This window comes from Podarcis liolepis, assembly GCF_965112155.1.
Source record: "Podarcis liolepis genome assembly, chromosome: 12".
NCBI lineage: Eukaryota > Metazoa > Chordata > Lepidosauria > Squamata > Lacertidae > Podarcis > Podarcis liolepis.
In genome coordinates this window covers 36,231,500-36,259,357 of record NC_139563.1, presented here as the reverse complement: position 1 = coordinate 36,259,357, position 27,858 = coordinate 36,231,500, and the positions used below count along the sequence as shown (strand labels likewise).

The 27,858-nt window shown below is 44.2% G+C and overlaps 1 long non-coding RNA gene across 1 annotated transcript; it reads right to left on the bottom strand.

Annotated features, from left to right (window-relative positions):
• Positions 1-15,679: 15,679 nt before the first annotated feature.
• LOC310690128 lies at positions 15,680-25,189 on the bottom strand. Its single transcript, XR_014517930.1, has 2 exons — positions 25,115-25,189; positions 15,680-15,840 (listed from the first exon to the last, which is right to left on the bottom strand). It is a non-coding gene; the product is annotated as an uncharacterized lncRNA (long non-coding RNA).
• Positions 25,190-27,858: the final 2,669 nt, after the last annotated feature.

Genomic DNA, 27,858 nt, shown 5'->3' with positions numbered 1-27,858 from the left:
TTGTCTTGCCTAACTATAATATAATCCCCTTACGTTTAATCACGCGGAGCACAATTTGTCTTGATTGAGGAGGGCTGTTCGGCTGCGCTCAGCATTGTTCACCGTATAACAAGCAGGGTGGGATTTCGTACAATGGCCAGATCCTAACTTACTCCGGCCAGAGCTCAAGTGCCTTGGGCCAAAGAGAGAGAATGGAGATGGTGCTGGTACCCAGCAGCGCCCCTTACCAAGCTATTAGAGGTTGGTAGTTATTGGCAGCTTCATGCAGATTTCCTCTGGACCAGCCCAGAGCTTCGTGGCCTCCACAATAACTGGGGCCGACCCAAGTTGCTTTTGTCCAAATGCACAGTGTTCTTGGTGTGGTCTTTGCTTGACCACAGATGGCATGACTGGTGGTCCAGTAAAAGGGAGTGGTCAGCCATGCTCAGATGACTGTCTAGTGAAGTTTGGGCTTATGCTGGCATCCTGACCTTATGATGGATAGAGGATAGAGAGGAATGTGTGTGTAGTAATATAATAATAGTAATAGTAATTTTATACATACATACATACATACATACATACATACATACATACATACAAGCATACAAGGTAAAGGGACCCCTGAGCATTAGGTCCAGTTGTGGCCGACTCTGGGGTTGTGGTGCTCATTCTCGCTTTATTGGCCGAGGGAGCTGGCGGACAGCTTCCGGGTCATGTGGCCAGAATGACTAAGTCGCTTCTGGCGAACCAGAGCAGCACATGGAAACGCCGTTTACCTTCCCACCGGAGCGGTACCTATTTATCTACTTGCACTTTGACGTGCTTTCAAACTGCTAGGCTGGCAGGAGCAGGGACCGAGCAACGGGAGCTCACCCTGTCGCGGGGATTCGAATCACCAACCTTCTGATCGGCAAGTCCTAGGCTCTGTGGTTTAACCCACAGCGCCACCCGCGTCCCATACATACATACATACCCTGCCCATCTGGCTGGGTTTCCCCAGCCACTCTGGGCAGTTTTGTACAGCTCTGTCTACTGTACAAAGATGAAAATCGCATTCATTTTTCTGGCACTACAGTTCATTGGCTTGTGGCCCCTAGAAAGGAATGTGGCCCTTGGGTGGAAAATGGTTCCCCATCTCTACAATAAATGTCTGTTCAGCATCTCCTCCTCCTCCAAAAGGTGAGGGAAACCCAATGGGGCATGGGGCAAGCTGCCCCCTTGCCAGGTTTGCAAACTGCGCCTCTTTCCCCACATCTCCAGTGCAGAGAGCTCATTTCAATCTTTGAATCTTCCGTACAAAAATCCTGAAGTGATGTACAATGGTAAATGCGGATCAAAATTATAACAGTTAAAACAATAAAGGAGAACATTAATAACCAAGGCAACCAGCAGCAAGAACCGTAAGCCCAATAAAACAGGAGAGCGATTGCTTTAAAAAGGGATATTACCATTTTAACTTGTCACTTAAATGCTGCCATTGAAGCCTTTCCTGTTTCGGGTAAGGCTGAGCAAAAATGGCCTCTCAGTCAAGGGCCCCATCAGGGTAGGATTTTGAGGGAAGTGTTGAGCAAAATTTCTGGAGGACACCGTTCAGCAGGGCTGACTATACATGCTGAAGTAAATGAGGAAGGCTTTAAGTTCAGGGCTGGTCTACCCATGACGCAAGGTGAGCTGACTGCCTCAGGCGGCAGAATCCCCGGGGTCAGCGGATCCCAATGTCACTCTCCTCTCCCCCTTTATTCTTGATGCAAAAGTGGAATATAAATGCAGTAAACAGGGGCCCTGCTCTGCCCTGCATAATCGATCAGAAGATGCGGCACAGACACACCATTTGAATGGCAATGCCCATAAACTGGGGGGAGGGGCAGCCCCCTCAAATATTTTGTGGTGGTAGTGGTGAACGAATCTCAGCCCCTAGGAGCTGGCAGCTACAGCAGTAAATAAATAAATATAAATAAATTAAGTTCAAGCATCTCAAATTGCCTAACTGCAACCCAGGTACCAAAATTATCCACATTATCTTCTCCAGAGGAGTATGGACATGCTGCACCATTTATTGAGGAAATTGGAAAAGGGGGGGTTATTTTAAATAACAACAACCTGAAAATTCTTCCACGAGAATTTCCCCCTCAGCCAAAATGAAGCACCTCTACTGGAAAGAAGGCAAAGGAACCCAGAAGACCATCTCAAAGGTGGAGCAGCCTTTATAAGTGAGAAGGTAGTCCTTTTAGGTACAAGTTGCATAAGGCTTTAAAGGTTAATAGGGAGGGGGGCCCTATTTTTATTTATTTAATTATTTTGACAGGCTTTATATTACCATTTAATCATCAAAACCTCTAAGCAGCTTGCATCAAATATACACTAAAATTACTGACAGAATTGGATGTGGGGGGCGGGGGGGGGGCGGAGAGTCGGCCTAATCTTTTCCTCTCGAAATAAAATCAACAGCTTTAAAAATATATGCTATAAGATAAAAAAAGTACATATTAAAATACATGGCGAATATGCATGTCTGGGTGGGCTTGCTGTAAAGAGAAGCAGTTTTCAGCAGCCTGTGAAAACAGTACAGCAAAGGCATCAACAGGCAAGGAGTTCCAATGTGCAGGTGCTGCCACACTAAAGGATCAATTTCTTGTAAGCGTGGAACAAAGGTTATGCGACACTTGTAAAAATGCCTGCTCTGCAACTAGCTAACTAAGCCCAGAGACAAATTAGTAACTCGTAAGTGGGCCTACAAGCTGCAACAAAATGTTGCCGTGTGGAGAGTTCAGGATATTCCTTTCCATTCGCTTTCGCCGTTTCCTGTTTCCCTCATTCCCAACAGTCTGTTGCTACTGAGCCCGCTTGGAAATGATGTATGGATTAATAACTTAGGAATGAATAACTCAGATCCATTAATGTCAATGGCTCTACTCTTGAGTATAACTTTGTTGGATACAACCCTCTATATATTTCCTACTATGTTTCAGTTGTTGTATTTTTAATGTTCATTTACTTTCCTATAAAATATGTATGAAAAACATTTTGCAAGTCTGTCTCTTTTGCTGTGATATATGCATTTGCTGAAGCAGCGGTATGTAGTGCTGGACACTGAGGGCACAGTCTTCAAAATTTCCCCAGCAACCATGAGGGCTAGAAACCTATTAAAATAAAATAAAATGCAACCCCTTCTTTACAAGTTGCTGACACACCTGGTAGAATGGACACTAGCATTTGCTTTTCTGCTGTTTCCTTGGCTGCTGCAATTCTACGTGTGTGTCACACGTAGGTCAACAGACAGCTGAAATACAGGCCAAGGGAGATCATTTGCTGTGGGTTTTCCCCCCAAACACGTAGTAATTTGATTTTGAACCAGATTTCAGGCAGACAGATTTGACTTGTAAAAGACTTTCAGTTATGTTTTTGTAAAAGTGTTTCCTACCAGGATGACTACAGAAAACTGGTTTAGAGGAGCAAAGGGATAACACTGGGAATTATTAGGGAGCAAAACTTTTGCTGCGTACATTAAACAAAAGGTAAAGGACCCCTGGATGGTTAAGTTCAGTCAAATTCAGCTATGGGGTACAGTGCTCATCTCTGCTTTTAGGCTAAGGGAGCCAGCATTTGTCCACAGACAGCTTTCCAGGTCATGTGGCCAGCATGACTAAACAGCTTCTGGCGCAATCCAGAGTGCATGGACACACTGTTTACCTACATAGCTGTTAACCTTCCCTTTTTTGTGGGAAATTCCCTTATTCCAGCACTGTTTCCTGCTGCTATCCCAGATTATTAGATATCCCGTAGACTGTCCGTAGACAGCAGGTGAGGCTGCTGATCCCTTATTTTCAAATCTGAAAGTTGACAGCTATGGTTTAACTATTTATCTATTTGCACTGTATACTTTCAAACTGCTAGGTTGGCAGATGCTGGGACAGAGCAACAGGAGCACATCCTGTGGATTTGAACTGCTGGCCTTCTGATCAGCAAGCTCAAGATGCTCAATGGTTTAGACCACAGTGCCACCTGTGGCACGTTAAATACGACTGTTTGGTGAATGAAATGGAGAGTAAATGAGATTGCAGGAAATATTGAAGGGGAGCACCTGCTAACCCCCTGCCTCTGAGACCACCATAATCTGGAAATGCTCCCCCTACCTGTGAGTAGTATTTATACTTCTGAGCCGGAGATTTGTTTGTGGATAGGAGCTAGTTATCTGTTTCTGTAATTGGAGTAAGAGATTGTTCCCCTTTTTAAGGAACAACCTGCTTTCTTGCTATATGGGAACTATCTGTGTCATACCACTGTGAAGAAGATATGACGATTCTTCCCCATTGGACTCATGACTTAGGTGCAAAAAGCTCTGTAGCCTGATGTTGCCTTCTGTGAGGGATAGGAAGAAATATTGGTATTCAATTTTAATTGGATTTACTTCTGGCACATTTGTACTTTACCTTTCTTCTGACTTCTGTGATATCTGACTTCTGTGCTATGGCAACATGGCTTTCCTATTGTTCTACTAGCCTCATTTGCATATTAAAAATATAGCTCCTTGCCATTTGTATTCTTAGAAAGCCATCTTCGGGCCAAATTGCACCTGAAGCTGAGGGTGCTTTCAGATGACCTGTTTATGGAACATTCATCCTGGGCTGGATCTATACAGCTATAAAAATGCTGTGAAACCCTATGAAAAGAAACGTTATAAAATATTACAGTAGAAACTCTTGTTGACTTGGGATTTCAGCTCTACAGAACCACCTAGTGTCACATTGTTAGAACACATTTATAACATCATAGGTCCACGAATGTAAACGAGTCCCTGGTTTATTTGTAGATGATGTTGGCTCCTTAATGAGAACTCATTCCAATTTGTTTGCAGGGATGTTAGATGATGTGTCAAAGCAAGCATTATCCCACATTTTCCATTGTGTTTTCCTGTCCCTTTCCTTATTACAAAAATAAGGGTTTGAAGTGGGTTTGTTGTGCATGTTCTTCCAACGAGTTATAATTGTGCAACCTAAATTTGTTGGTATGCAATTGAATCCTACCCCCAAATGGTGGCAGCCTGGAAGTGCACTAAATGTGTTTTGAAAGCACGTCAGGGATTTAAAATAATAGTAATTATAGAGAAAAAACCTCAGCATACAGAGAGTGGAAGTTTCCCCATGGCCCTATTGCCATGATTCTGTTCTTGTAGTGAAGAAAGCTCCTATTGACTCCAATAGGAGCTTTCTGTTGGTGGCAAGGGAAAATAAAAATAAAAGGAGAATTCCTGGATGCCAAGATCCAAGTTTGGGGCAAGTACTCTTTGGCGTTTTTGCTGTTTTGGGAACTTTATATAAATTGCTTTCAAAGCAGTTTGCGCATACTAAAATCATTGTGTTTTCACAGCACATTCACCAGCTAAGTGGCTTCACATAATGCCCAGGTCTTCTGTCAACAGAGCTAACTTTGCTGGTGTCAAAGAAGAAATAGGTATAAAAGGCGAATTCCCAGGATGCAAAGATCCATGTTTGGGGTAAGTACTCTTTGGAGACAGAACCTCAGCAGATATTTTTAATCACTAGGGTTGCCATATTTCAAAAAGAAAAATTCTTGACACATGGCAAATCTAAAATCACTACATATGCGTGGAAATTAGCATGGAAATATAGGTGGTTAGACCTTTCAAATATGCCCTTCTAAGTTCCTTCCAAAGTTTCCCTCTTCCCCAACATAGAAAAAAAAGACCATGTGTTTGATAAGTTTAAAATGGTTTACTTACAAACATTCCAGGTCAGATTCATATGCCTTTCCATACAGCGTTCAGAAAAAGTTGAACAGGCAGTAAAACTTGGCTTAACTACAGTGAGGAAATAAGCCAAGTTTTACTTCTTGTGCAACTTTTTCTGAATGCTGTATGAAAAGGCACATGAATCTGACCTGGAGAGTTTGTAAGTAAACTATTGGTATAGGAACTCAAGAGTGGCTTGTAAGTGGCATGTGGTCTGAGCTGCTGCAACCAGCTCAGACCTTCTTGCACATTGAGCTTCTCTGGTAGAAGCCTTGATTACCTTGTCCCTCCCAAGGTGAGCTAAGCCTGGCTGAACAACTTACTCTATGGTCTTAACCCATTCATGCATTAGTTGAACTTAAGCATGTTGGTTTTATGGGGCTAATTACCCCACACTTCCCCCTAAAGCTAAAAGCATTATGGAGAGCAAATTTTGTTGGGATTGCAGCTAGTGAGGAAAGAGTTAAGTTTCCCTTCCCCACATGCCACAGCCCTGATGGAAATTTCCCGCATGCCCCTGATCTGCTTTCCAACAATGCATTTAGCATCACATGCAGTTAGGGCCTCCATAGTAGTTCAAACAGTAGTAACGGCAAAACGATTTTATGGACCTTGACTTCCAAGGCAGACTAGAGCATTTCTCATTTTGGATATTAAGCAAAGAGTCTGGCTATGATCCAGTTTACTTACATATAGCTCCCCCCTTTTGAACAATACTATGCTTTGAGAGTACTCCCTTGAGAACCCCCGTGCCCAATGAAAAAAAATCATCTGATCAATCTGTGCTACAGAATTTAAAGACAAAGGGGCTGACATCATCAGGCAAAACTTTCAGGAAAGCACTCTGCTGCTGGGAGAATGTAGGTTTTCTATGGATTTAATTGGACATCTGGAAGCCCTTTTTTTGAGACAAGACAAATCTGATTAATATCTCTAATACTCCAAAAGACAGAGGCTTCCAAGGCATCTTTATCTGTCATCCATCAGCTCTTGACATCCTTAGTATTGTATTTGTGGCTGTCATGGGAAAATAACTTGTGCAAACTTATTGCTCAACTCGCTCCAATAACGTTAAGCATAGGTAGCTGGTTTTACCGGATATATATGACTTGGGACTTCAGCGGGGAACTATTTGGAAAATGGTAAGCTTAAAAGCCTGGCCCCTTGGTGCACTCTGCAATAAAATCATTAAATCAATAATCCATAAATGTGACTTCTTTTTAGTCTTTCTATAAAGTTAAGTAGATAATGGCCACTGATGTGAGTTCCACTGCTCTATGCGCTCTGACATACGGGGTGCAATAGCTTCAGAACTGTAGCAGAAATGTCCTTACTGCATTGGCGGAAAACCTTTTCCCTTGCTGAGAATGAAAAACACCAGCAAGTTTAAATTTCCAGTGCTGTGCAGCACAACCTGAGGCATGTTTGCTAGATGGGGCTTACTCCCAGGAAAGTGGGCATGGGATAAAAGCTAAAAAAAAGCAGCTGCCTTGCACCAAATCAGACCATTATTCCATCTAGCTCAGGACTGCAATACCTCAAGGACTGCCTCTTTCCATATGAACCTACCTGGACAATGAGATCATCTTCTGAGGCCCCCCTTTGTGTGCCGCCTCCTTGAGAGGTGTGGAGGGTGGCAACATGAGAAAGGGCCTTCTCTGCAGTGGCTCCCCATCTGTGGAATGCTCTCCCCAAGGAAGTTCACCTGGCGCCTTTATTACACACCTTTGGGCACCAGGCAAAAACATTCTTTTTTAACCAGGCTTTTGGTTGATCTGTTTAACATCCTATACCCTTTGAAAATGTGGCTCTTTTCTGGGTGTGGGTGTTATTGAGTTGTTTTTTATTCTGATTATATATGTTGTGATCTTTTCTGTGAAGCACCCTGAGACCTCTGGGTATAGGGTGGTATACAAACCCTAACAACAACAACAACAACAACAACAACAACAACAACAACAGCCTGTCTGTCTGTCTGTCTATATACAGTCTGGCAAGGACTCCCCAGGAGTTGAGATGTGATTCCTTCTCAGGCCCATCTGGAGATGTCAGGACTTGAACCTGGAATCTTTTGCAAGCAAAGCATATATCTGCTGCTGAGCTACAGCCAGGGGCACCATCTCCCAGGGGCCAAGCTCTTTTGGACCCTCCAGTATTTTGCAGGGTGGGGGGTGTGCCACCCTAAAGGCAGCAGCAGGAGAAGGCAGAGTGCCAGAGAGGAGGAGCCAACAGCCATTGAAGCCATGCTGGCGCTGCATTGGGCTCTGCCCCAGCTCCTCCTGACGCTGTGAGTACAAGACTTGTGTTGCTCACAACAACGGCGCCCCTGCAATCTTTGGCACAGGTTGGTTTCTCTGACTACAGTACAGCCCTTCCTTAATCACCAATTAAGGCAACGGGCACAATCCTGAAAATGTTAGTCACTCTAGTTCCAGGGCTAGTCATGCTTGTAGCGGGGGGGGGGCAGGGGGACATCTGCCCTCCCCTAAATCAAGGAAAGAAAGAAAAACATTTAATTAAAAGTAGAAATAATTAGAATACAATGGTACCTTGGTTCCCGGACGGCTTAGTTGACAAAAACATTGGCTCCCGAACGCCGCAAACCTGGAAGTAAGTGTTCCGTTTTGTGAACGTTTTTCGGAAGCCAAACATTTGTTTTGGCTGCTGGCATTATTTCCGGAGCCAATCAGAAGCCACGCCTTAGTTTTCGAACGTTTTGGAAGTCAAACGGACTTCCAGAACGGATTGAGTTCGAAAACCAAGGTATTTGAGATTGAAATGTTTGCTGAGGTCGCTTGGATGATGTTGTGGTGCATTCTAGTGATACAACTGGCAGCCCAACTGAGCAATAGGCATGGCTTCTGCAAATGGACCAATTGCGTCACAGGTTCTGGGACATGACAGGTGGGTGTCCTGCCCCCACTACCATAAATTCTGGCTATGCCTATGGGACTGGCCCTGCTTTGGGGCAAATGTGGGAATGTTCAGGGATGCAGGAGAGGATATATTGTTTGATTATAGCCTTTCCAACTTGTGTTAACAAGTTCACAATTTAGCAGAGTAACATTCCCCTTTTTAAACTCAGTGAATGCGTTTGCTCAGGCTCGCTAAAGCCTCTATAATAACTGTTCTGGTATTTCCCCCTTATTCCCTCATAACAGATAAGACACGACACAGTCTTCTATAAAAGTATAAAAAGAGTTTACTCACATTCTGTTCACAATCAGATCCCAGAAGGCAGACTTAGCTTAGAAAAGTAACATACACCTGGAAACTATCTCATATAAGGAGACAGTCCCTCTGTCCTCTCTTGGCTGGAAGCATCTTTGGCTAAGCAGATGTTGCTTCTTCAATGCATGTAGTCAAAGAGAGAGAGATGGCTGCCCTGCCCTGTGCTTTTGTCATTACCTGCACAGGTGAGGCCACGCCCCCCTCTAGTCACATGCAGAGGAAGTCTGTCCCAGCCCAGAAGGAAACCGGAAGTTTACCTGCTGGCTGGAGAAACATTCCTCCCCATGTGTAAACATGTTCACTCTAGGAATGTTGTACTTGACTGCTCTTGTGTTTCACATCCCACAGCAAAAGGGATGTGGTAAATGCTGTGAGGTCTGGTGAAGTCTTGAGGGGTCTCCCTCTGTGTGTGTATGCGTGCTAAGCAGCCTGCCCTGCGCTTTGTAAGCTAATCTGCTCTCCTCAGGTACAGTGGAGGATGTGGCCCCGTCAACAGCACTGAGGTAAAAAGTCTACTGCCAGTGCCGTTGGAACAGGGGAGAACCTAAGAAGAGCCCAGTGGATCAGGCCGGGGCCCATGCAGACCAGCATCCGGTTCTCACAGTGGCCAACCAAATGCCTGTGGGAAACCTGGCTGAAGGGCCCTCTTCCCTCCTGCAGTTTCCAGCAGCTGGTATTCAAAAGCATTACTGCCTCTGAATATGGAGACAGAGCACAGCATGGCTAATAGCTCCTAAGAGCCTGATCCTCCATGCATTTTTTCCATAAACCTTCCCAGACTCTGCATTCCCCATCGGAGGCCCTTCTTCTTCATGTGCCTTCTCCACATGGGGTCTGGAGGGCTGCAACACGAGAACGGGCCTTTTCTGTAGTGGCTCCCTGTTTGTCGAATGCTCTCCTCAGGGAAACTCGCCTGGAGCCTTCATTATATATATTTTAGCTGTCAGATGAAAACATTCCTCTTCAACCAGGCCTTTTAAATGTGTCTGTGGGAAGGGGGCGGCAGATTATTGTTTTATTTCAATTATTTACTTGTTTTTAATCCTGTGTTTTATTATGTGAACCACCCTGAGATCTTACGACGAACGACGGTATATAAATCTCAATAATAATAATAATAATAATAATAATAAATAGTCATAGTAATTTTTCTAATCCAAGACATCTAAGTTGGTGGCCATCGCTGGGAACAAGTTCCATAATTTAACCATGTGCTGCATGAATAAGTACTGTATTTTTTGCTCTATAAGACTCACTTTTTCCCTCCTAAAAAGTAAGGGGAAATGTGTGTGCGTCTTATGGAGCGAATGCAGGCTGCGCAGCTATCCCAGAAGCCAGAACAGCAAGAGGGATTGCTGCTTTCACTGCGCAGCGATCCCTCTTGCTGTTCTGGCTTCTGAGATTCAGAATATTTTTTTTTCTTGTTTTCCTCCTCCAAAAACTAGGTGCGTCTTGTGGTCTGGTGCGTCTTATAGAGCAAAAAATACGGTACATTCTTTTGACTCCTCTAACATTCAACTTCATGGGTGTCTATGTCTGCTTTTTTAGTTTTCACAGGTGAAGATTAGGAACATAGAAAGTTGCCTTATGTTGGGTCAGACCATTGTTCTATGCAGCTCAATATTGTCTATACGGCAGGTTTCAGACAGCCCTATTTGGAGATGCCATGGACCAAGTTTGGGACCTCCTGCATCCCAAACAGCTGCTCTGCCATGGATCCGGCAGTTAATGCCAAAGTATCTCTTTTCACCTAGAACATCACCTGAAATCTACTCTCCTGTCGCCTTGTAATTCTGCATTTTCATGACTCCGGGAGCCTTTGCTGGGTGTGTGTGGTTTTTTACATTTGAAACGAATTACCCAGTGAATCTTTTGGGAGCAACTGGATGCATCAAAACATCAGTGCGCTGTGAACTAAGCTGGTCACCCTTGCCTCGATAAGAGGAGACTGTTTCAAAGGTTTGTGTGTCAGCAGCTCTGGTTGGCTGTGTAATGGGCAGCTCCCATATGAAACGTCAGATTGGGCCAATTGTGTACATCGCCGTGTTAACGAAGGGACACAACCCGGGGGATTGGAAAACTCTGAATTCCTATGAGTGTTATTCAAACTTGCTTTTCTTGATAATCAAGAAGGCAAGGCAAACAATTCATGACTTCGGCCCAGTGTTTGTTTACCACGTTTTGATGTTTACTGAGCCGTTGAAATCTTCCAATAAACCCTGGCGGCAGTGCTTCTCTTTCTATTTTGTGTTTTTGCATTTGTCATAGTCACAAGTCCTGCTTTTCAAACGGAAGTCAGTCAGCTGGTTTCCCTTTTTTCTATCCCTCCCCCAAAGCCCATGTTTTTCTTTCTTTTTCCTTCCCTTTTCTATCATTGAACCATCTTACTAGACAAACACACACACAGCCCACCTACAGGGTTTAGATTAGCACTGCACTATACAAACAGGGGGTGCCTCCAGTTAGGGGTGCTTTTCAGTTTCACTCTGTTTCCCCTTTTCCCAATTTTAAGTCTAGCTGCCCAAAATTTGACATTGGTTTTTGATGTTTCTCTTTTAAAAAGAAGAAGCCCACATGAAAACTCATCAACATGGTAGTGTGTCTTTTTTTTCTAATAATTTTTTCTAAAGTTTAAAACATTTTTTAAAATAAAATTGCCTAACATCATGCATTTTTGGTATGTCATTTTCCACTAATATACACAATTTTGTGCACACTTTACCCTGGTTACTTGGCTGGAGAAAAGCACTGCTAAATTTGAGGATGTGGGAATTTTGAAGGAGGCCTGTGTTTTGGTGCGTATATTTTTTCAGCAAGTGAAGACTAGGTAGCTTGCCTTTGAATGTGAACAGAGTCCTATTTCTTCCCCATCCCAACTTCCAGACCACCTGCATATTGAGCATTCAACCTGATTTGTTTGCACCAGATTTTCAAAGAGGTTAGATGCCGGTGGTGGCTATTTATTGATCATTCATTCTGATTTGTTTTCAGGGAGGCTATATGATATTGCATCAAGTGATTGTCAACCCTTATCCAGTGTGTTTCCCTGCCACTTTCTTTGCTGCAAAAAGTCGGATGGGAGGGTTGTTCTGCAAGAGCAACAATGAACTTTAATCGTGCAACCTGAATTTGCCAGTATGCGATTGAATCCTGCCCCAAAATAGTGACTGTCTGCAGGTGCCCAGGATGTCAGACAACATGGTCCAGTAGAGCAAAAGAAGCATGGAACTATGAGATGAGGTTTCAAGTTCCCATTCCTTGGCATATAAGCTTTAGTACCCTGACTATGATGGGACGCGGGTGGCGCTGTGGGTTAAACCACAGAGCCTAGGACTTGCCGATCAGAAGGTCGGCAGTTCAAATCCCCACAATGGGGTGAGCTCCCGTTGCTCAGTCCCTGCTCCTGCCAACCTAGCAATTCGAAAGCACCTCAAAGTGCAAGTAGATAAATAGGTATCGCTCCAGCAGGAAGGTAAACGGCGCTTCTGTGCCCTGCTCTGGTTCGCCAGAAGCAGCTTAGTCATGCTGGCCACATGACCCGGAAGCTGTACACCAGCTCCCTCGGCCAATAAAGCGAGATGAGCGCCGCAACCCCAGAGTCAGCCACGACTGGACCTAATGGTCAGGGGTCCCTTTACCTTTACCTTTACCTTTACCCTGACTATAAAACCAAAGTAAATTTACTGAATCTTCATATTTCTCCTCACCAAAAGTACAGAACATGCAGTTTTGCATTTCCATTTCCCTAGATCAACAATAAAGAACAGTAAAGGAGTCTTTTAAAAAATAATAACAGGGTTTTTAAATAGAGAATGTGAACCAGAGCCCATTCTGTAGCATGGTTTTTAATCTGTTTGTGTTTGATCACTTATTGTAATGGATTCTTCTAAAAGCTTGCCCCTGTTAACACCAGCTGCCCATCGAAAGAGCCTTGAAGAGCTTGTCAGTGTGGATCATTCTGTGGGACGGCAGGCGGGAAGAATTACTGGAAGTAGGCAATCAATTTTGTCATAACTGACTCTGCTAAGCCTGAATGCTGTTGCACCATCTGTAGGAGAATCCACATTTGGAGAACTGTTTCTGTGTAAACATCACCCATGGTTAGCTCATGCTATCCTGTATCCATATGGGTGGAACAAATGAGAGTTTAAAAAAACCAGGTAGCAAGGTCTGAGGCAATGGAAGGGTCATTGTTCAGTGGTACAGCATCTACTTTGCAAGCAGAAGGTTGCAGTTCAATCCCTGGCAATTTGAAAACCTGGAGAACTCCTGCCCGTCTACGTAGACAGGATTGAGCAAGATGAGCCAGAGACCTGACTAACACTACTTTCTATGTTCCTGCGACAAGATGGTGCCTCCCCTGCCCCAATTCCATGTGCAAAAGCCAACCAGACAGGCAGCTGAATCTTACATCAACATCCTCATCTGCACTTGATGTTGGTTGATTTGGTTAAAAGGGGAAATACCATTGATTGGGTAAAATATAAAAAGGACAATTCCTTGGATGCCTAGATCCAGGTTTGGGGCAAGTACTCTTTCGTGAGAGAGTGCCAACAGAGATTTAAAATCACAAGGCGTGCAGCAGCAAAGTAAAGCATGGAAATATAGGCTGCTAGACCTTTAAAATGTCCCCTTCTAAGTTGCTTCCTAAGTTCCCCACTTCCCTTAGTGTAGAAAGAGACCATCCGTTAAAAATGGTTTCCTTACAAACTCCTCAAAGGTCACATTCATGTGCTTTCCCATACACCAGCAAGAAAACACAGGCAATATGACTTAGGTTCCAAAATGTTACGAGTTTCTAAAGTATTTGTGTAGAAGCACAAAGATGCATGGGCATAGCTAGGATTTTTGTTAGGGGGGGCAGAACTGATGTGATTGGTCAATTAGTTAAGTATTTCTGCTGCTTTACTTGATCCTGGGACGGCAGCTCCCCCCCCCCCCCGCTCGCTACACCCATGCAAAGGTGGCTTACTTAAGCCATGCGGTCCAAGTTTGGAGCATCCAGCTTAGATGTCCTTACTGGTAGGGTTCATACAGTGGAATGTCTGACCATAAAGCCTGGCAGGACAGCTTACTCTATGGTCTTAACCCCTTGAAGCATTAATTAAAGTTACGTATGTAGGTTATATGAGGCTGAATATACAGTGGTACCTCGGGTTACAGGCGCTTCAGGTTACAGACGCTTCAGGTTACAGACTCTGCTAACCCAGAAATAGTACCTCAGGTTAAGAACTTTGCTTCAGGATGAGAACAGAAATCGCGCGGCAGTAGTGGGAGGCCCCATTAGCTAAAGTGGTACCTCAGGTTAAGAACGGACCTCCGGAATGAATTAAGTTCTTAACCCGAGGTACCACTGTATCCCACACTTGAAGCAGCAGGCTAGCTTAGGGAGCACAGGATACAGTGGTACTCATACCGTTGCCCACTGCCTGTCCCTCAGCTTCTGCTGCCTGAGGCAACTGCCTCACTCAGCCTAACTGTAGGGCTGCCACTAGCAGGCAGGAAGAATAATTTGATACAAGGAGAAACGTGTAAGGAGAGAGCAGCGCCCAGAAAGTGATTCTATACAGTAGCAGAAGCAAAGTTTAGGCGAGGGCCACAAATAGGGCCATCAACAGTTAATAAAAAAGACTACAGTGGTGCCTCGCAAGACAAAAATAATCCGTTCCGCGAGTCTCTTCGTCTAGCGGTTTTTTCGTCTTGCGAAGCAACCCTATTAGCAGCTTAGCGGATTAGCGCTATTAGCGGTTTAGTGGCTATTAAAGGCTTAGCGGCTTAGCGGCTAAAAGGCTATTAGCGGCTTAGCGGCTTAGAAAAAGGGGGGGGGGAGCGAAAAAAAATGGCAAGACTCGCAAGACTTTTTCGTCTTGCAAAGCAAGACCATAGGGAAATTCGTCCTGCGAAGCAACTCAAAAACGGAAAACCCTTTCGTCTAGCGGGTTTTTCGTCTTGCGAGGCACCACTGTACTTCATAGTTGCAAAATGCTCACAAATCATGATGATGTGTTGCCATGCATGTGTGGCTCAGAGAAAGCTGCCTTATGCCAGGTCTAACTGTTCGACCATCTAGCCTAATACTGTTTACTCTGACTGGCAGAGCCTATCCAAGGTCTCATTCTGGTGCATTTCACATTGCCTGCTATGTACACCTTTCAACCGGAGATACCAGGGTCCTGTGTAGAAACATGTCTTCTCCTGCAGCCCCAGTGCTTTGGTCCCAAGAATTACAAATATTCCCCGCCACCAACACCACGCCACTTTTCTTTTCTTCTTATTCTGCTATTCTTCTCTTTCTCATTTTCTCCCTTTGCCTTCTCAGACCCTTAACTCCAAGTGGGACTCAGGCCCAGTTGGGATAATCAAACAAAGGAGAGGAGAAATGAAATGGGTACATCTGTTGTAGGGTTTTGTTTTAATTCAACCAGAGCAGAAGAAAGACAGTTCCTCAGAATGGCAATGCTAAATCAGTCCATCAGGCTTGGAAGGGAGATCTAAAAATACTGCAAAGTAGGAGGGAAATGATGGCAAAGTCGCTGCAAAAAAAAAAAGGGGGGGGGGGAGAGTCCAAATAAAAATACAACTTCCATCTTCTGAAAGAAGAAGAGGCAACCCAAAAGTGTAACTTGGAAGTGTTGCAATTCAGTATGGCAAAAAGACAAGCAGGTTTTGCATTTGAGAAATTGCCATAAGATACATTGCAAATATGATCAGCCACACTTTAGTAGGGAAAGAATTTATTTTCTCCACATTACACGGTGCAAAAATCAACACTTTTTTCTTTTCGAAAGATCACATCGTGCCTGCATTTGGATTTGTTCTTTGGTCCCTTGGGGAACATCATCTTTCGGTATAGCTGTTTGTTTTCTCCCCTCTTGCATCTACAAAAAAACAAAACAAAAAGTAAGATGTGGGGGGAGGGCACACAATTAGCAAAACTGTAGCATATGTGGTAGCATGGTGCCCCCTGGTGTATATTTAAAAGCATGGCAGGTGCTTAGACTCCAAATTGCTGCCTGTCCTGCTGATCGAATCGAACAGCTTCCCAAATCAAATTCACAGGGTGAAGCGGGTTTTTTACTGGCTGAATTCCCTCCACCGCAGAACAATCCAAAGAGGTTTCAATACGATTGCCCACATAGGTGCCAACTCTCTGGGGCCCTGGGTGCCCGGGCACCCACAGAATTCCCCATAAGAGGCTGGGCAACCACAAATTTCAGTGCCAGAGCCATGCACGCTGCATGGCACCTATGGACCCAGGCACCCATAGTCACGGGGCCAAGTTGGCACTCCTGATTGCCCATAAAGCTGGTGCATTTGGAACAGATTCAAAGTCCTCCATCCTCTATATTTTTCAGCTGCTACCCATTGAACCTTCTCAGTCTCTGGGACATAGGATCCAACTCCTAGGAGCCAAGGTCCCTTTGGCCCCCCCAATAAAATATTTGAGGGGGCTGCCACCCCCCAAAGTTGATGAGCATTGGCATTCAAAAATAAGGAGGCTGCAAAGAACCACATCAAAAGCAATGTTCTTAATACACTTCCAAATTACACACGTCATTTCTATTCACCAATCAAAGGATCACAGCAGTCCTACCTTGGTTCTCGGACTTAATCCATTCCAGGAGTCCGTTCAACTCCTGAAATGGTTCGACAACCAAGGTGCAGCTTCTGATTGGCTGCAGGAGCTTCCTGCACTCAATCGGAAGCTGCAGAAGCCGTGTCGGATGTTTGGCTTCCAAAAAACGTTCGCAAACTGGAACACTCACTTCTGGATTTGAGGCGTTCGGGAGCCGATTTGTTTGGGAGCCAAGCCGTTCGAGTACCAAGGTACCACTGTAGTTGCAACACAATGTCATCATCCTGAACCAATCAAAATCATTTGGCTCTTCAGATCAGCCCTCATCATAATATCACGTGATTATATATAACCATCATTCAGTGTCTTTCTTTATTAAGACTTTGACTAATTTTCCTGCTTGTTAAATGCCTTCCAAGGTTCCATTTCATCTGCCTACAAAACTATTCAAGATTAATCACAATTGCCAGGCCTAGCTGATTCTCTTTCAATGCATACAATGACCACCACAGAATCTGACAAGTTTTTTTTCTTTTTAGTGTTCTGAAATGGACGTTCACAAAGCACAGTACCTAAAAGCAGCTAGTTCTGTACTATAAAAGACAGGTACAGGCCCTTTTAGTTTAGCTAGGCCATAGACTCAAAAGAAAGTGGAATCAGCAAAATACACTTTTATGAAATTATTATTTTCTACAATACCACCTCATCTGTCCTCCACTTATCTGAATGGTTTCTCTTCCCCCCTCCTTAAACCAGGGCTGAGGAACCTGTGGCCCTCCAGATGTGCTGGACTACAGTTCCGACCATCCCTAACCATTGGGCATGCTGGCTGGCCAAGGCTGATGGGAGCTGGAATTCAACAACATCTGGCTCTAGGATAGGTGATCCATTTCTGGATCTGGTGCCTCAGGCTGAAAAAGATTCACAACCCCTGATCTCAAGGACTACAAGTTCCCAATCTCTGCCTTAAATTTGAACCCCTGTGACTACTCACGGTTTCCAAACAAACAAACAACAACAATGCCCTCTATTCTCGTGAATTTTCTTGGGGAGGAATATTGTATTATTCAATCCTCTATTGAATCTGCTATTTTGGGGTGGGGAATATATATATATATATATATATATATATATATATATATATATATATATTACATTTTGTGTTCCCAGCGCTGAGGGAAGAGGATGAAGATGTCATAAATGAAACAGCCCAGAGCATTTTCCATCAAGGAACAAAGATGTCCTTTGAAAAACAGAGAGCCCAAAGATAAATCTGGTTCCATCCAGTGGCGTAGCGTGGGTTGTCAGCACCCGGGGCAAGGCAAGTAATTTGCGCCCCCTAACCCGTGGATTTGCGCCCCCTAACCCTAACCCCCAGATGTTGTGCCCGGTGCGGCCGGCCCCCCCTGCACCCCCCACGCTATGCCACTGGTGCCATCAGTGAAGCATCGCCTGTCATTTCAAAATCTCCTCTTCCTGGCAAACACCCTCACAGTTTTAAAACAAAATAAAGCTTGAGAGCTTACTTTGCCAGCTAACTTTTAAAAGATCATTAGATTTCTATTCGCTTAGACGTTCTGATACATTAGCGCATTTCCAGGGGTCTGATGGCACAGGAGGGCAAATTCTTACGTTATTATCCCAATTTATCTTGCAGATGGGGGCAGACTGAGAAACAGCGCAAGGCCTCCTAATGAGTTCATTGCTCAGCAGAGAGTTGAACCAGGGAACATCTATCTCACACCTCAGCACTTATAACCACTTCACTGCACCCGCTCTAATTGCATACTATTTTAAAAAAGAAAGAAAACTACCCATATAATCCCAAAGTCCTATGATCAGGACAGGAACCCTAGATAGTGGGATTGGTTGATGACATATTGTTGTTGTTGTTCTCTGCCTCTTTAAACACATCTATCTATATACCTCCCTACCTACCTCCCTATCTGAGTTTGAATGATTGACATATGCACCAGCAAATCAAGCACCGGCTCAGCTGTTGATCTTGCCCCACTTCCAATGCACCTCCCACTGAAAACAGCAGATGTGGGAATGGGATGTTGATGGTAACTGTGGTAGAGACATAGGGTTAAAGCTCCCTTCCTCCATGAAACGATCCTGATCTGGCTTCCTTGTTTCCCCACTGTTGCCTATATGTTTGGTTTGGTTTCTAACCAGCTCTGCAATGCCAAACCTCACAAAAAATGTCACATCTAGTTTGGCCCCCTAAGTTGCCACATTTTTACACAGATTAGGCTCCATGCCTTGAACAACTGCACCGGAAGGGGAACTTAATTGGTGAAGCCTTTGCAATTCACTGAAGGCAGCCCTGTTTAGGGAAGCTTTTAATGTTTAATAAGTTATTGTATTTTAATATTCTGTTGGAGGCCACCCAGAGTGGCTGGGGAGGCCCAGACAGATGGGCGGGGTATAAATAATAAATTGTTGTTGTTGTTTAGTTGTGTCCGACTCTTCGTGACCCCAAGGACCAGAGCACGCCAGGCACTCCTGTCTTCCACTGCCTCCCGCAGTTTGGTTAAACTCATGCTGGTAGCTTCGAGAACACTGTCCAACCATCTCGTCCTCTGTTGTCCCCTTCTCCTTGTGCCCTCCATCTTTCCCAGCATCAGGGTCTTTTCCAGGGAGTCTTCTCTTCTCATGAGGTGGCCAAAGTATTGGAGCCTCAGCTTCATGATGTCCTTCCAGTGAGCGCTCAGGGCTGATTTCCTTCAGAATGGATAGGTTTGATCTTCTTGCAGTGGGACTCCATGGGACTCTCAAGAGTCTCCTCCAGCACCATAATTCAAAAGCATCAATTCTTCGGCCATCAGCCTTCTTTATGGTCCAGAACTCACTTCATTATTATTATCACTTCAGCTCCATTCTGGGAAAAGCCTCACCCCGAGTTCTAGGCCCCTAAGGACAGAGAGTCAGTGCATTGCCAGGATAATATTTGCCAGCAAATGGAAGAGCGAGGCAATACCTACAAAAGATGATTGGCTGTGTAAACTAAGCGAGTTCATAGAAATGGCAAAGCTGACTGCCTGTTTCAGATTGCAGACAAACCAAAAACTTAGACCAGAATGGCAACGCTTTGAAGAATACATGGACAAATATTGTTCCATAAAGAATATGTTTATATGTTTAGATGAAAGGAGTAAAGTGGAAAGAACAACATTATCTAGGAACGTTATAAAGAGATAAAAATCCAAAATCTAAAGAGTGCAATGATTAGATTGAACTTAAAAAATAAGGAAGTCATGGTGTGGCGGAGGGAAGGCAAGGGATGTGGTGGTGGGAAGGGTTTGGGGGTGGCAATAATAGTGTGTTTTTGTCTGCTTTTGTTTAGGTAGGATGTATGTTTCTTTTGCTCTTCTTTCTTCTTGTATTAAAAAAACTCAAGAGAGAGAGAGTCTGTGCACTGATGGGAGGACTTCAATATGGTACTCGGCTGACTGTTCCATCAGTGCGAGCTTTTCAGTTTACCAGATGGGGCAATGCCCCTCTCCTACTCTGTGCACTGTTCTGTGGCAATTCCCATTTACACAAGTGGAAGACCTTGTGCAGGGCTTCTGTTGATGGGACTTGTTAGGTGAATCCCATCCCCCTATCTATACATCTATACATCAACTTGATCCCATCCCCCTCTTTCCTTTTTCCTTTCTCCTTCTGTGATGGAACTCCTATTTGGGGATTTCACTGGCTTTTTTCTGGCCTACATAGGACCAGTCTGGATAGTTGGCCTTGGTGAAGATTTGACGTTTTCATCCCCAAAAAGTTTTTGATTTGAGTTTCTACTGAAATGAGGCTGCATTTTAATGTTGTACTTAATCTTGTTTTTAAGTTGTATTTTAATCAATTGTTTTTATACCTGGTGTTAGCCGCCCTGAGCCCGGTCTTGGCTGGGGAGGGCGGGGTATAAATAAAATAACTTCTTCTTCTTCTTCTTCTTCTTCTTCTTCTTCTTCTTCTTCTTCTTCTTCTTCTTCTTCTTCTTCTTCTTCTTCTTTTATAAGGGGGAAGCTAGACCTCCATAATTTCCATCTAGCCACACTGGGTAGCTTCCAACAAAATATTAAAATACAATAGACCATCAAACATTAAAAGCTTCCCTAAAGAGGGCTGCCTTCAGATGTCTTCTAAAAGTCTGGTAGTTGTTTTTCTCTTTGACATCTGGTGGGAGGGCGCCACTACTGAGAAGGCCCTCTGCCTGGTTCTCTGTAACTTGGCTTCTGAATTGAATTGCCTGGTTCCCTGTAACTTGGCTTCTCGCAGTGAGGGAACCGCCAGAAGGTCCTTAGCACTGGACCTCAGTGTCTGGGCAGAATGATGGGGGTAGGTTGAAATCTAATTTTCCACCTTATTTTACTTAGTTTATCTCTGGGCAAACTATGTCCCACATCTATGATGACATAAATTTTCATGAACTTGAGTCTATTTCATCCAAAGCACGTTTGCAATAGCTGATACAGGATGTTTGCCAGACACATTTCTAAACGGCATTTCCCCTGATATACACATTTTGCAAGCAACGATCCCTTAATAGAATGCATTTTTTGAATATTACTTGCAGATATATATAAATCTGCACACACCTTCCCCTCAGTATACACAGTTTTGTAAACATTATTTGATTGAAGAACTGTGTCCCAAAATTCAGAGAAGTATGGGTTTTTAAGGCTAGCTGTGCTTCAGTTTGCATATTGCTTGAGGAAAGTGTGAATTAGTTAAAGGTAAAGGTAAAGGGAGGGACGCGGGTGACGCCGTGGGTTAAACCACAGAGCCTAGGACTTGCCGATTGCATGGTCAGCGGTTCGAATCCCCGCGGGGGGGTTGCGCTCCCGTTGCTCGGTCCCAGCGCCTGCCAACCTAGCAGTTCGAAAGCACCCCCGGGTGCAAGTAGATAAATAGGGACCGCTTACTAGCGGGAAGGTAAACGGCATTTCCGTGTGCGGCTCTGGCTCGCCAGAGCAGCTTCGTCACACTGGCCACGTGACCCGGAAGTGTCTGCGGACAGCGCTGGCTCCCGGCCTATAGAGTGAGATGAGCGCACAACCCTAGAGTCTGTCAAGACTGGCCCGTACGGGCAGGGGTACCTTTACCTTTACCTTTAAAGGTAAAAGGAACCCTGACCATTAGGTCCAGTCGTGGCTGACTCTGGGGTTGCGGCGCTCATCTTGCTTTATTGGCCGAGGGAGCTGGTGTACAGCTTCCGGGTTATGTGGCCAGCATGATTAAGCCGCTTCTGGTGAACCAGAGCAGCGCACGGAAACGCCGTTTACCTTCCCGCCAGAGCGGTACCTATTTATCTACTTGCACTTTGACGTGCTTTTGAACTGCTAGGTTGGCAACAGCAGGGACTGAACAACAGGAACTCACCCCGTTGTGGGGATTCGAACCGCCGACCTTCTGATCGGCATGTCCTAGGCTCTGTGGTTTAACCCACAGCACCACCCGCGTCCCCGTGAATTAGTTAGGTTCATGTTAAAATCTGAGCTGAATTTCTGCCTAGGAGCACACTACAATGCAATATTCTGTTGCGTGTCCCATTAGTTCACCTGCAATAGCTTGTTAACCGATTGACAATGGAACGTTTTCATGGATTCTAGGTTCAATACAATCAGCACCCTTATGAAACATCCAACAGTGTGAATGTAGGGAAAATAAAAGCCGTAGGATTCAGTTTCTGTCTGAAGGCACAGCAGCATAACTGGGCAATGCATCATACTGGAAAATAAATAAAGACTGAAGTTCAAATTCTGGACTGAGCTTCACCTGTCCAATCGTGTTAAGGCACAACGTGCCCATCAACACTGAATATGGCCTTGAGAAGACAAAATTGTTCCCCATCAGCAATTTGCTCCCCCCCCCCACAAAACAAAAAACCACAACCACATGTGGCGATCTTGCCATAGATAATGGTGAAGAAAGCCTCTTGGTTCTGAGCAAAGGACCACTGTGATGAGGAGAAATCTAATTCCAAGTAGAAATCTTTCTACTTGGTTACCACACAATTTAATCCTGACAGTGTACTGGCCTTGAAAAATGATACCCCATCTCTTAAGGATTGAAAGGTGGCAGAAATAGCAGCAATTCTCTGCTTTGGACTAAAGCAATTATGAGCTCTTCACAAACTCAGAGACCAAAATTGATTTTCTTTTCTAGATTATCAAGATGTGGGGAGTGGGGAGGTCAAGAAACCTGACCCCGTCTTGACCCAGCAGATTGGATTGTTCTCAAACTTATTCAATATTGAAAGGAACTGTTTAGCGGAGGAAAGTCTCCTTACTCATTCTTTGGTTCTTGAAATCTTAAAGGTATTATGTTCTTCTCCACCACATAATGGTTCTTCATTTCCGATGATACTGACAGATGTTTGAAGAAGCTTCTTTTCAAAGGAAGACAAAATGCCATGGTGGGTTTCGCTCAAATAGAGGTGTGGAGTTTAGCAGCGGAATATCAACTCTAATGGCACTTTGCATGATCCACAGGCACCATTACTGCCCAGTGTTCATTCATTTCAATGGAACTTGCTGTGCAAATTCATTTAAAATGAACAGAAGCTAGACAAATGGTAGTTTGTATTGGCTTCTGCCTAGGACCCGTTTTTTCAGATATCGCCAGATATCACTAATCTATGCTATTAAAACTGATCTATGCACTGTAATATTTATATACAACTTTCTCTAGAGATACCCAAAAACAACACACATCAAATTTCATGGGAACCAGATCTAAAAGAAGCATAACCAAAACCCTTCTTATAGAGTTTAAATGTTGCTATATGGAATCAGAGTTTTCCTGGGGACAATGTATTTTATCCCAAAAATCTTTTTAATGCCTTATACAAAGTTAACCTGTTTTGCCACATAATCACCAGCTTAGCAGAGCAGCAAGTACTTTATATCTTGCAGAATATAGCCTTTGTCTTAACAGGGTTTAGTGTAGAATGAACAGCATTGGAGATGGGGGCTATTACTATTATTATCTGCAGTGATATTATTTTCTGAATACCATGTTTGCATCCTAGGGGCCGACTCCAGAGAATCTTGCTCCATTTTTATTTATTTTCAGAGAAGGAAAGGATGCAGAAAAAAATGGATAAACAAACATCAAAATGTTATCCTGATACATAATTTTCTCTATCATCTTCAGAATAGCCACCACATGACACCTACTTATAAGTCTTTCAATTTGAGATCCTTTGTTCCCATTGTCTAGTAACTGCTGTCTTTGGTTGCAGTCCTGACCTTGGCTGCTGCCTGGTGGCAGTTGATGCAGTTGTGGGCCACTATAGCATCTATAGCAGGGGTCAGCAACCTTTTTGAGTCGTGGGCCGGTCCACCGTCCCTCAGACCATGTGGTGGGCCGGACTATATTTTGAGGGGGGGGGGGATGAATGAATTCCTATGCCCCAGAAATAACCCAGAGATGCATTTTAAATAAAAGCACACATTCTACTCATGTAAAAACACGCTGACTCCCGGACCGTCCGCAGGTTGGATTTAGAAGGCGATTGGGCCGCATCTGGCCCCCAGGTCTTAGGTTGACTACCCATGATCTATACCCCTGCAATGCAAGCCAGCCAGCGGGGAAGGTGGGGAGCAGGAAAAGCACTGCACCAGGCAATTGGACCCATCCTGATGCCATCCTGGCAAGTGAGGCTGGATCAGGGTCCTGGCCTGGCTCAGCCACTCCCCAGCCACAGTGTGATCCATTTTGGGACTTGCTACCAGTTGCACAGGATGTGGGTGGCGCTGTGGGTTAAACCACAGAGCCTAGGACTTGCTGATCAGAAGGTTGGCGGTTCAAATCCCCATGATGGGGTGAGCTCCCGTTGCTTGGTCCCTGCTGCCGCCAACCTAGCAGTTTGAAAGCATGTCAAAGTGCAAGTAGATAAATAGGTACCGCTCCAGCGGGAAGGTAAATGGCGTTTCCGTGCGCTGCTCTGGTTCGCCAGAAGCGGCTTAGTCATGCTGGCCACATGACCCGGAAGCAGTACGCCGACTTCCTCCGCCAATAAAGCGAGATGAGTGCCTCAACCCCAGAGTTGGCCACGACTGGACCTAATGGTCAGGGGTCCCTTTACCTTACCAGTTGCACTTTAGTCTGTTCACACATTTCCTTGAGAATGCTGGAGCTCTGCTGTGGAAGAATGTCACTGGCGTCATGTGCGTAGCTGCCCCCCCCATCAATAAAAATCAATACAGATCTGAGGTTCTGCCCCCACCCCAGCAAAAATCCTGGCTATGTCCATAACTGGCATCATTCCTCAGGCAGAAGATGGAAAGGCTGAGTGGAGGAAAATCATTGCCCAATCTACAGACATCCCAGCCTGGTGGATTGCCTGAGACAGCTCCCATAAAAAAAGCTATGGAATATTTTTGTGTATGGCATATATTACCTATTACATAGAACAAGAATAACTAACCCTCCGCCCCACCCCCACTTTCATCTCCTCCCAATTTTAATTATATGGGACTCCATCAAATTCTTCCTGCAACTTTTACTTGAAATGCATCTTCACCTCTTTGTAAAATTCTGTGAAATTACGAAACACTGAGCTTTAGAGTCACCTTTCTATCATTGCTCATACCAAAGCTGTGTTTAAGAAAATTCTGCTGTAATACGTGGAGGACTGAGATGATTACAATTACCTATATCAAGTAATTGTAATCATCTCAGTCCTCCAATTACTGATATAATTGCTATGATTGAGATAATTAATCTATTATTAGTCTTAGAAGCATGAAGTGACACATTTCTCCGAGGAAAAGAGATGGGAACCAATGCTGAATGGTGAGGGTTATGTTAGTTAGCCGCTTCTTTCAGAAAAAGAAGAAAAGGGGACGATGGACACTATGGCAGTTTATCCACTGGAAAAGTACTGCAGAAGCGCAACTTTCTGCTCACTCACTTTTTACAAGGCATCTGCATGATATTGTGAGCAAAAGCTCCTCCTCGCATGTTTGCCCTTGTTCACTTTCCCTGTTCATCTTTAAAGCTCAGGAAATGCATCTTTTTTTTACCTGTTGGAACAGCTGTGCTGTTTCCCCAGGTATAGATGGCCTATTACACTGCTATTCTGGTTGGCTATGGTCTGCATGGATTGCTCTAGCCATTTCCCTTTTTTATGGTCCATCTCGCCTTTCAACTCTTATCACGTTAACCTTTCTTTTTCTAAACAGCTTTGTCTTTGTATCAGCACCCACCCACCCCAAGGAAAAAACTGGAGCTGGGCAAACAGAACTGCACCCATGTGGATGTTACCTGGAGTCCAGGAGATTGAAAGCAGAGTTGCTATTCCGCTTGCTGCTGAAAATAGAGCAGGAATTATTGGGTGCTGCTAAATCATCAAAGTGAGGAAGCACCTCCAATTTATTAGTTGCAATTAGTTATACTGTGCTGTTATTTTGCATGGCTTAGCTGGAGAAATTCTTCTTACTCATTTATACGTGTGTGTGCATGCATATATATGTGCGCATCATATTTCTCTTGGCTCTGTTATGGCTCTGCGTTTCATCTTTCTCCAGCACTCCCATCCACTGGTGTAGCATAGCATGGGTTGCCAGTGCCCAGGGCCACACAGAGGGGAGGAGGGAAATGGATGGAGTACGTGTGGACATTCAACTGCCTAACAGCATCCATATCACCCAGGAGATCACAGCCACAGAGATAAGAAGAGTTTTCCCCTTGTCTGGAGATGTGACTTCTTGATTCACATGGCGAAGCCGTTTTCAACGGAGCCCAGCAATGGAAGCACACAGCTGTATCGAGGCAGCACCAGGTGTTGAATTTTTGTGCCCCTAACAATCTTGGACCCAGAGGAACCGCCCCTGTGTGTGTCCCCCCATTCTACACAACTGCTCCCATCTCACAACTGGTGGTGACTGCTGCCTGTTTAAGAGCAACCAACAACCTGAACATCTGCCCTAGGTTTCCGTGCAAGCCAGGCAGACAGTTTAAGCTTCCATGAGGCTCTATTTAAGCAAACCCCACTGTGCCATTTTCTCTTCCACTTAAAAGAAAACTGTATCAACAGATGTACAAGAGTTAACTCTGTTACTCAACAATTTGATCCAGAATAAGTCCATCCAAATTCATAGGAAGGGGTTGCCATATTGCCCAAATAAAAAATCCAGACAAAGTTGTTGAGCTGGACCAAAGTTGTTGAGGGTCTTGTTGGCATCTGTCTGTCTCAGGAAACAATGAAGGAATGTGCCTTTGGTAGTGAAGTTAGATTTAAATTTCCTTTATTGATTAAAAATCATTAATGTGTGGTCCATGGTGATCCTAGTTTGTTAATTATCTAGAAATGCTGAGCTGTTACCCAAAGATACATTATTCATCTGTCTAACTGGTTTGCATAGGACACAACCTCTGTCTGTACAGAAAGTCCTGGGATTTAGACTTCTTTATTCTTTAGACTTCTTTATTCTTTGCTGGTTCCAAAGTAGCTGCTTTCAGTTTATGGTGTGAATCTCAGACATTACCCCCTTTCCCGCCACAGTCTTATTTATGAGGCAGAAACCAGATCACAGCAATGAGTGCTTCCTACTTCCAGGAAATCCCCTGAGCTCTATTTTCAGACAACGACTGTGGTTAATTAATGATTTGCCAGCTGCCTGTGCTAATTCTTTAGCACTAATATGGACAGATCAATTGTGCACCTCTCAGGTTCTGCTTTGCCTTTGAGCTTAACTTAATCCAGATCCTTGTAAATGGGAATCACATTTTAATTGGTTTAACTTCAGCCTTCCGGGTGGAGTGTAAAGGCAGATCTCATTTTCCTCATCCCAAAAAGGCTTGCTTTGTGTAACACCTCATCTGACAAAGAATTCTGGAGAACTCAAAAGCTTGTGCAGTATTTTGTAATGTTTTTGTTAGACCTAACAAAGCTGCCAACTAACGGTGGATTTTGGAGCTCTCTCCAATCACATTGGTTGGTTAAGCCACTTTAAAATAAGAATGGGTTTATTTCTTTTCCTTTTTTTGCCTTAAAAATAGTCAAGCCGTTGTGGACACGTTTAGGCCAAGATGTTCCAAATTTCAGGTGGCTGATGTAGCCTCAGATAGGCACACTTGTCAGGTTTGCAAACTTGTAATATCTTATGTTGGCCAAGTCAGCAACACAACTGTCTTCTGTAGAAAATACTGGGATGCAACTCAGCCTGCAATGGGGGCAGATGAGTCTGCATGGGAAAGAGTAGACTGGACTTTAACCTGTGTTGACTCTGTCTCAGGTGTTAGACAGATGCTCTTAAGATTGCCTCCCATATTTCCTACTGTTTTCTTCTTCAGCCTTACCTTGGAAGGGCCA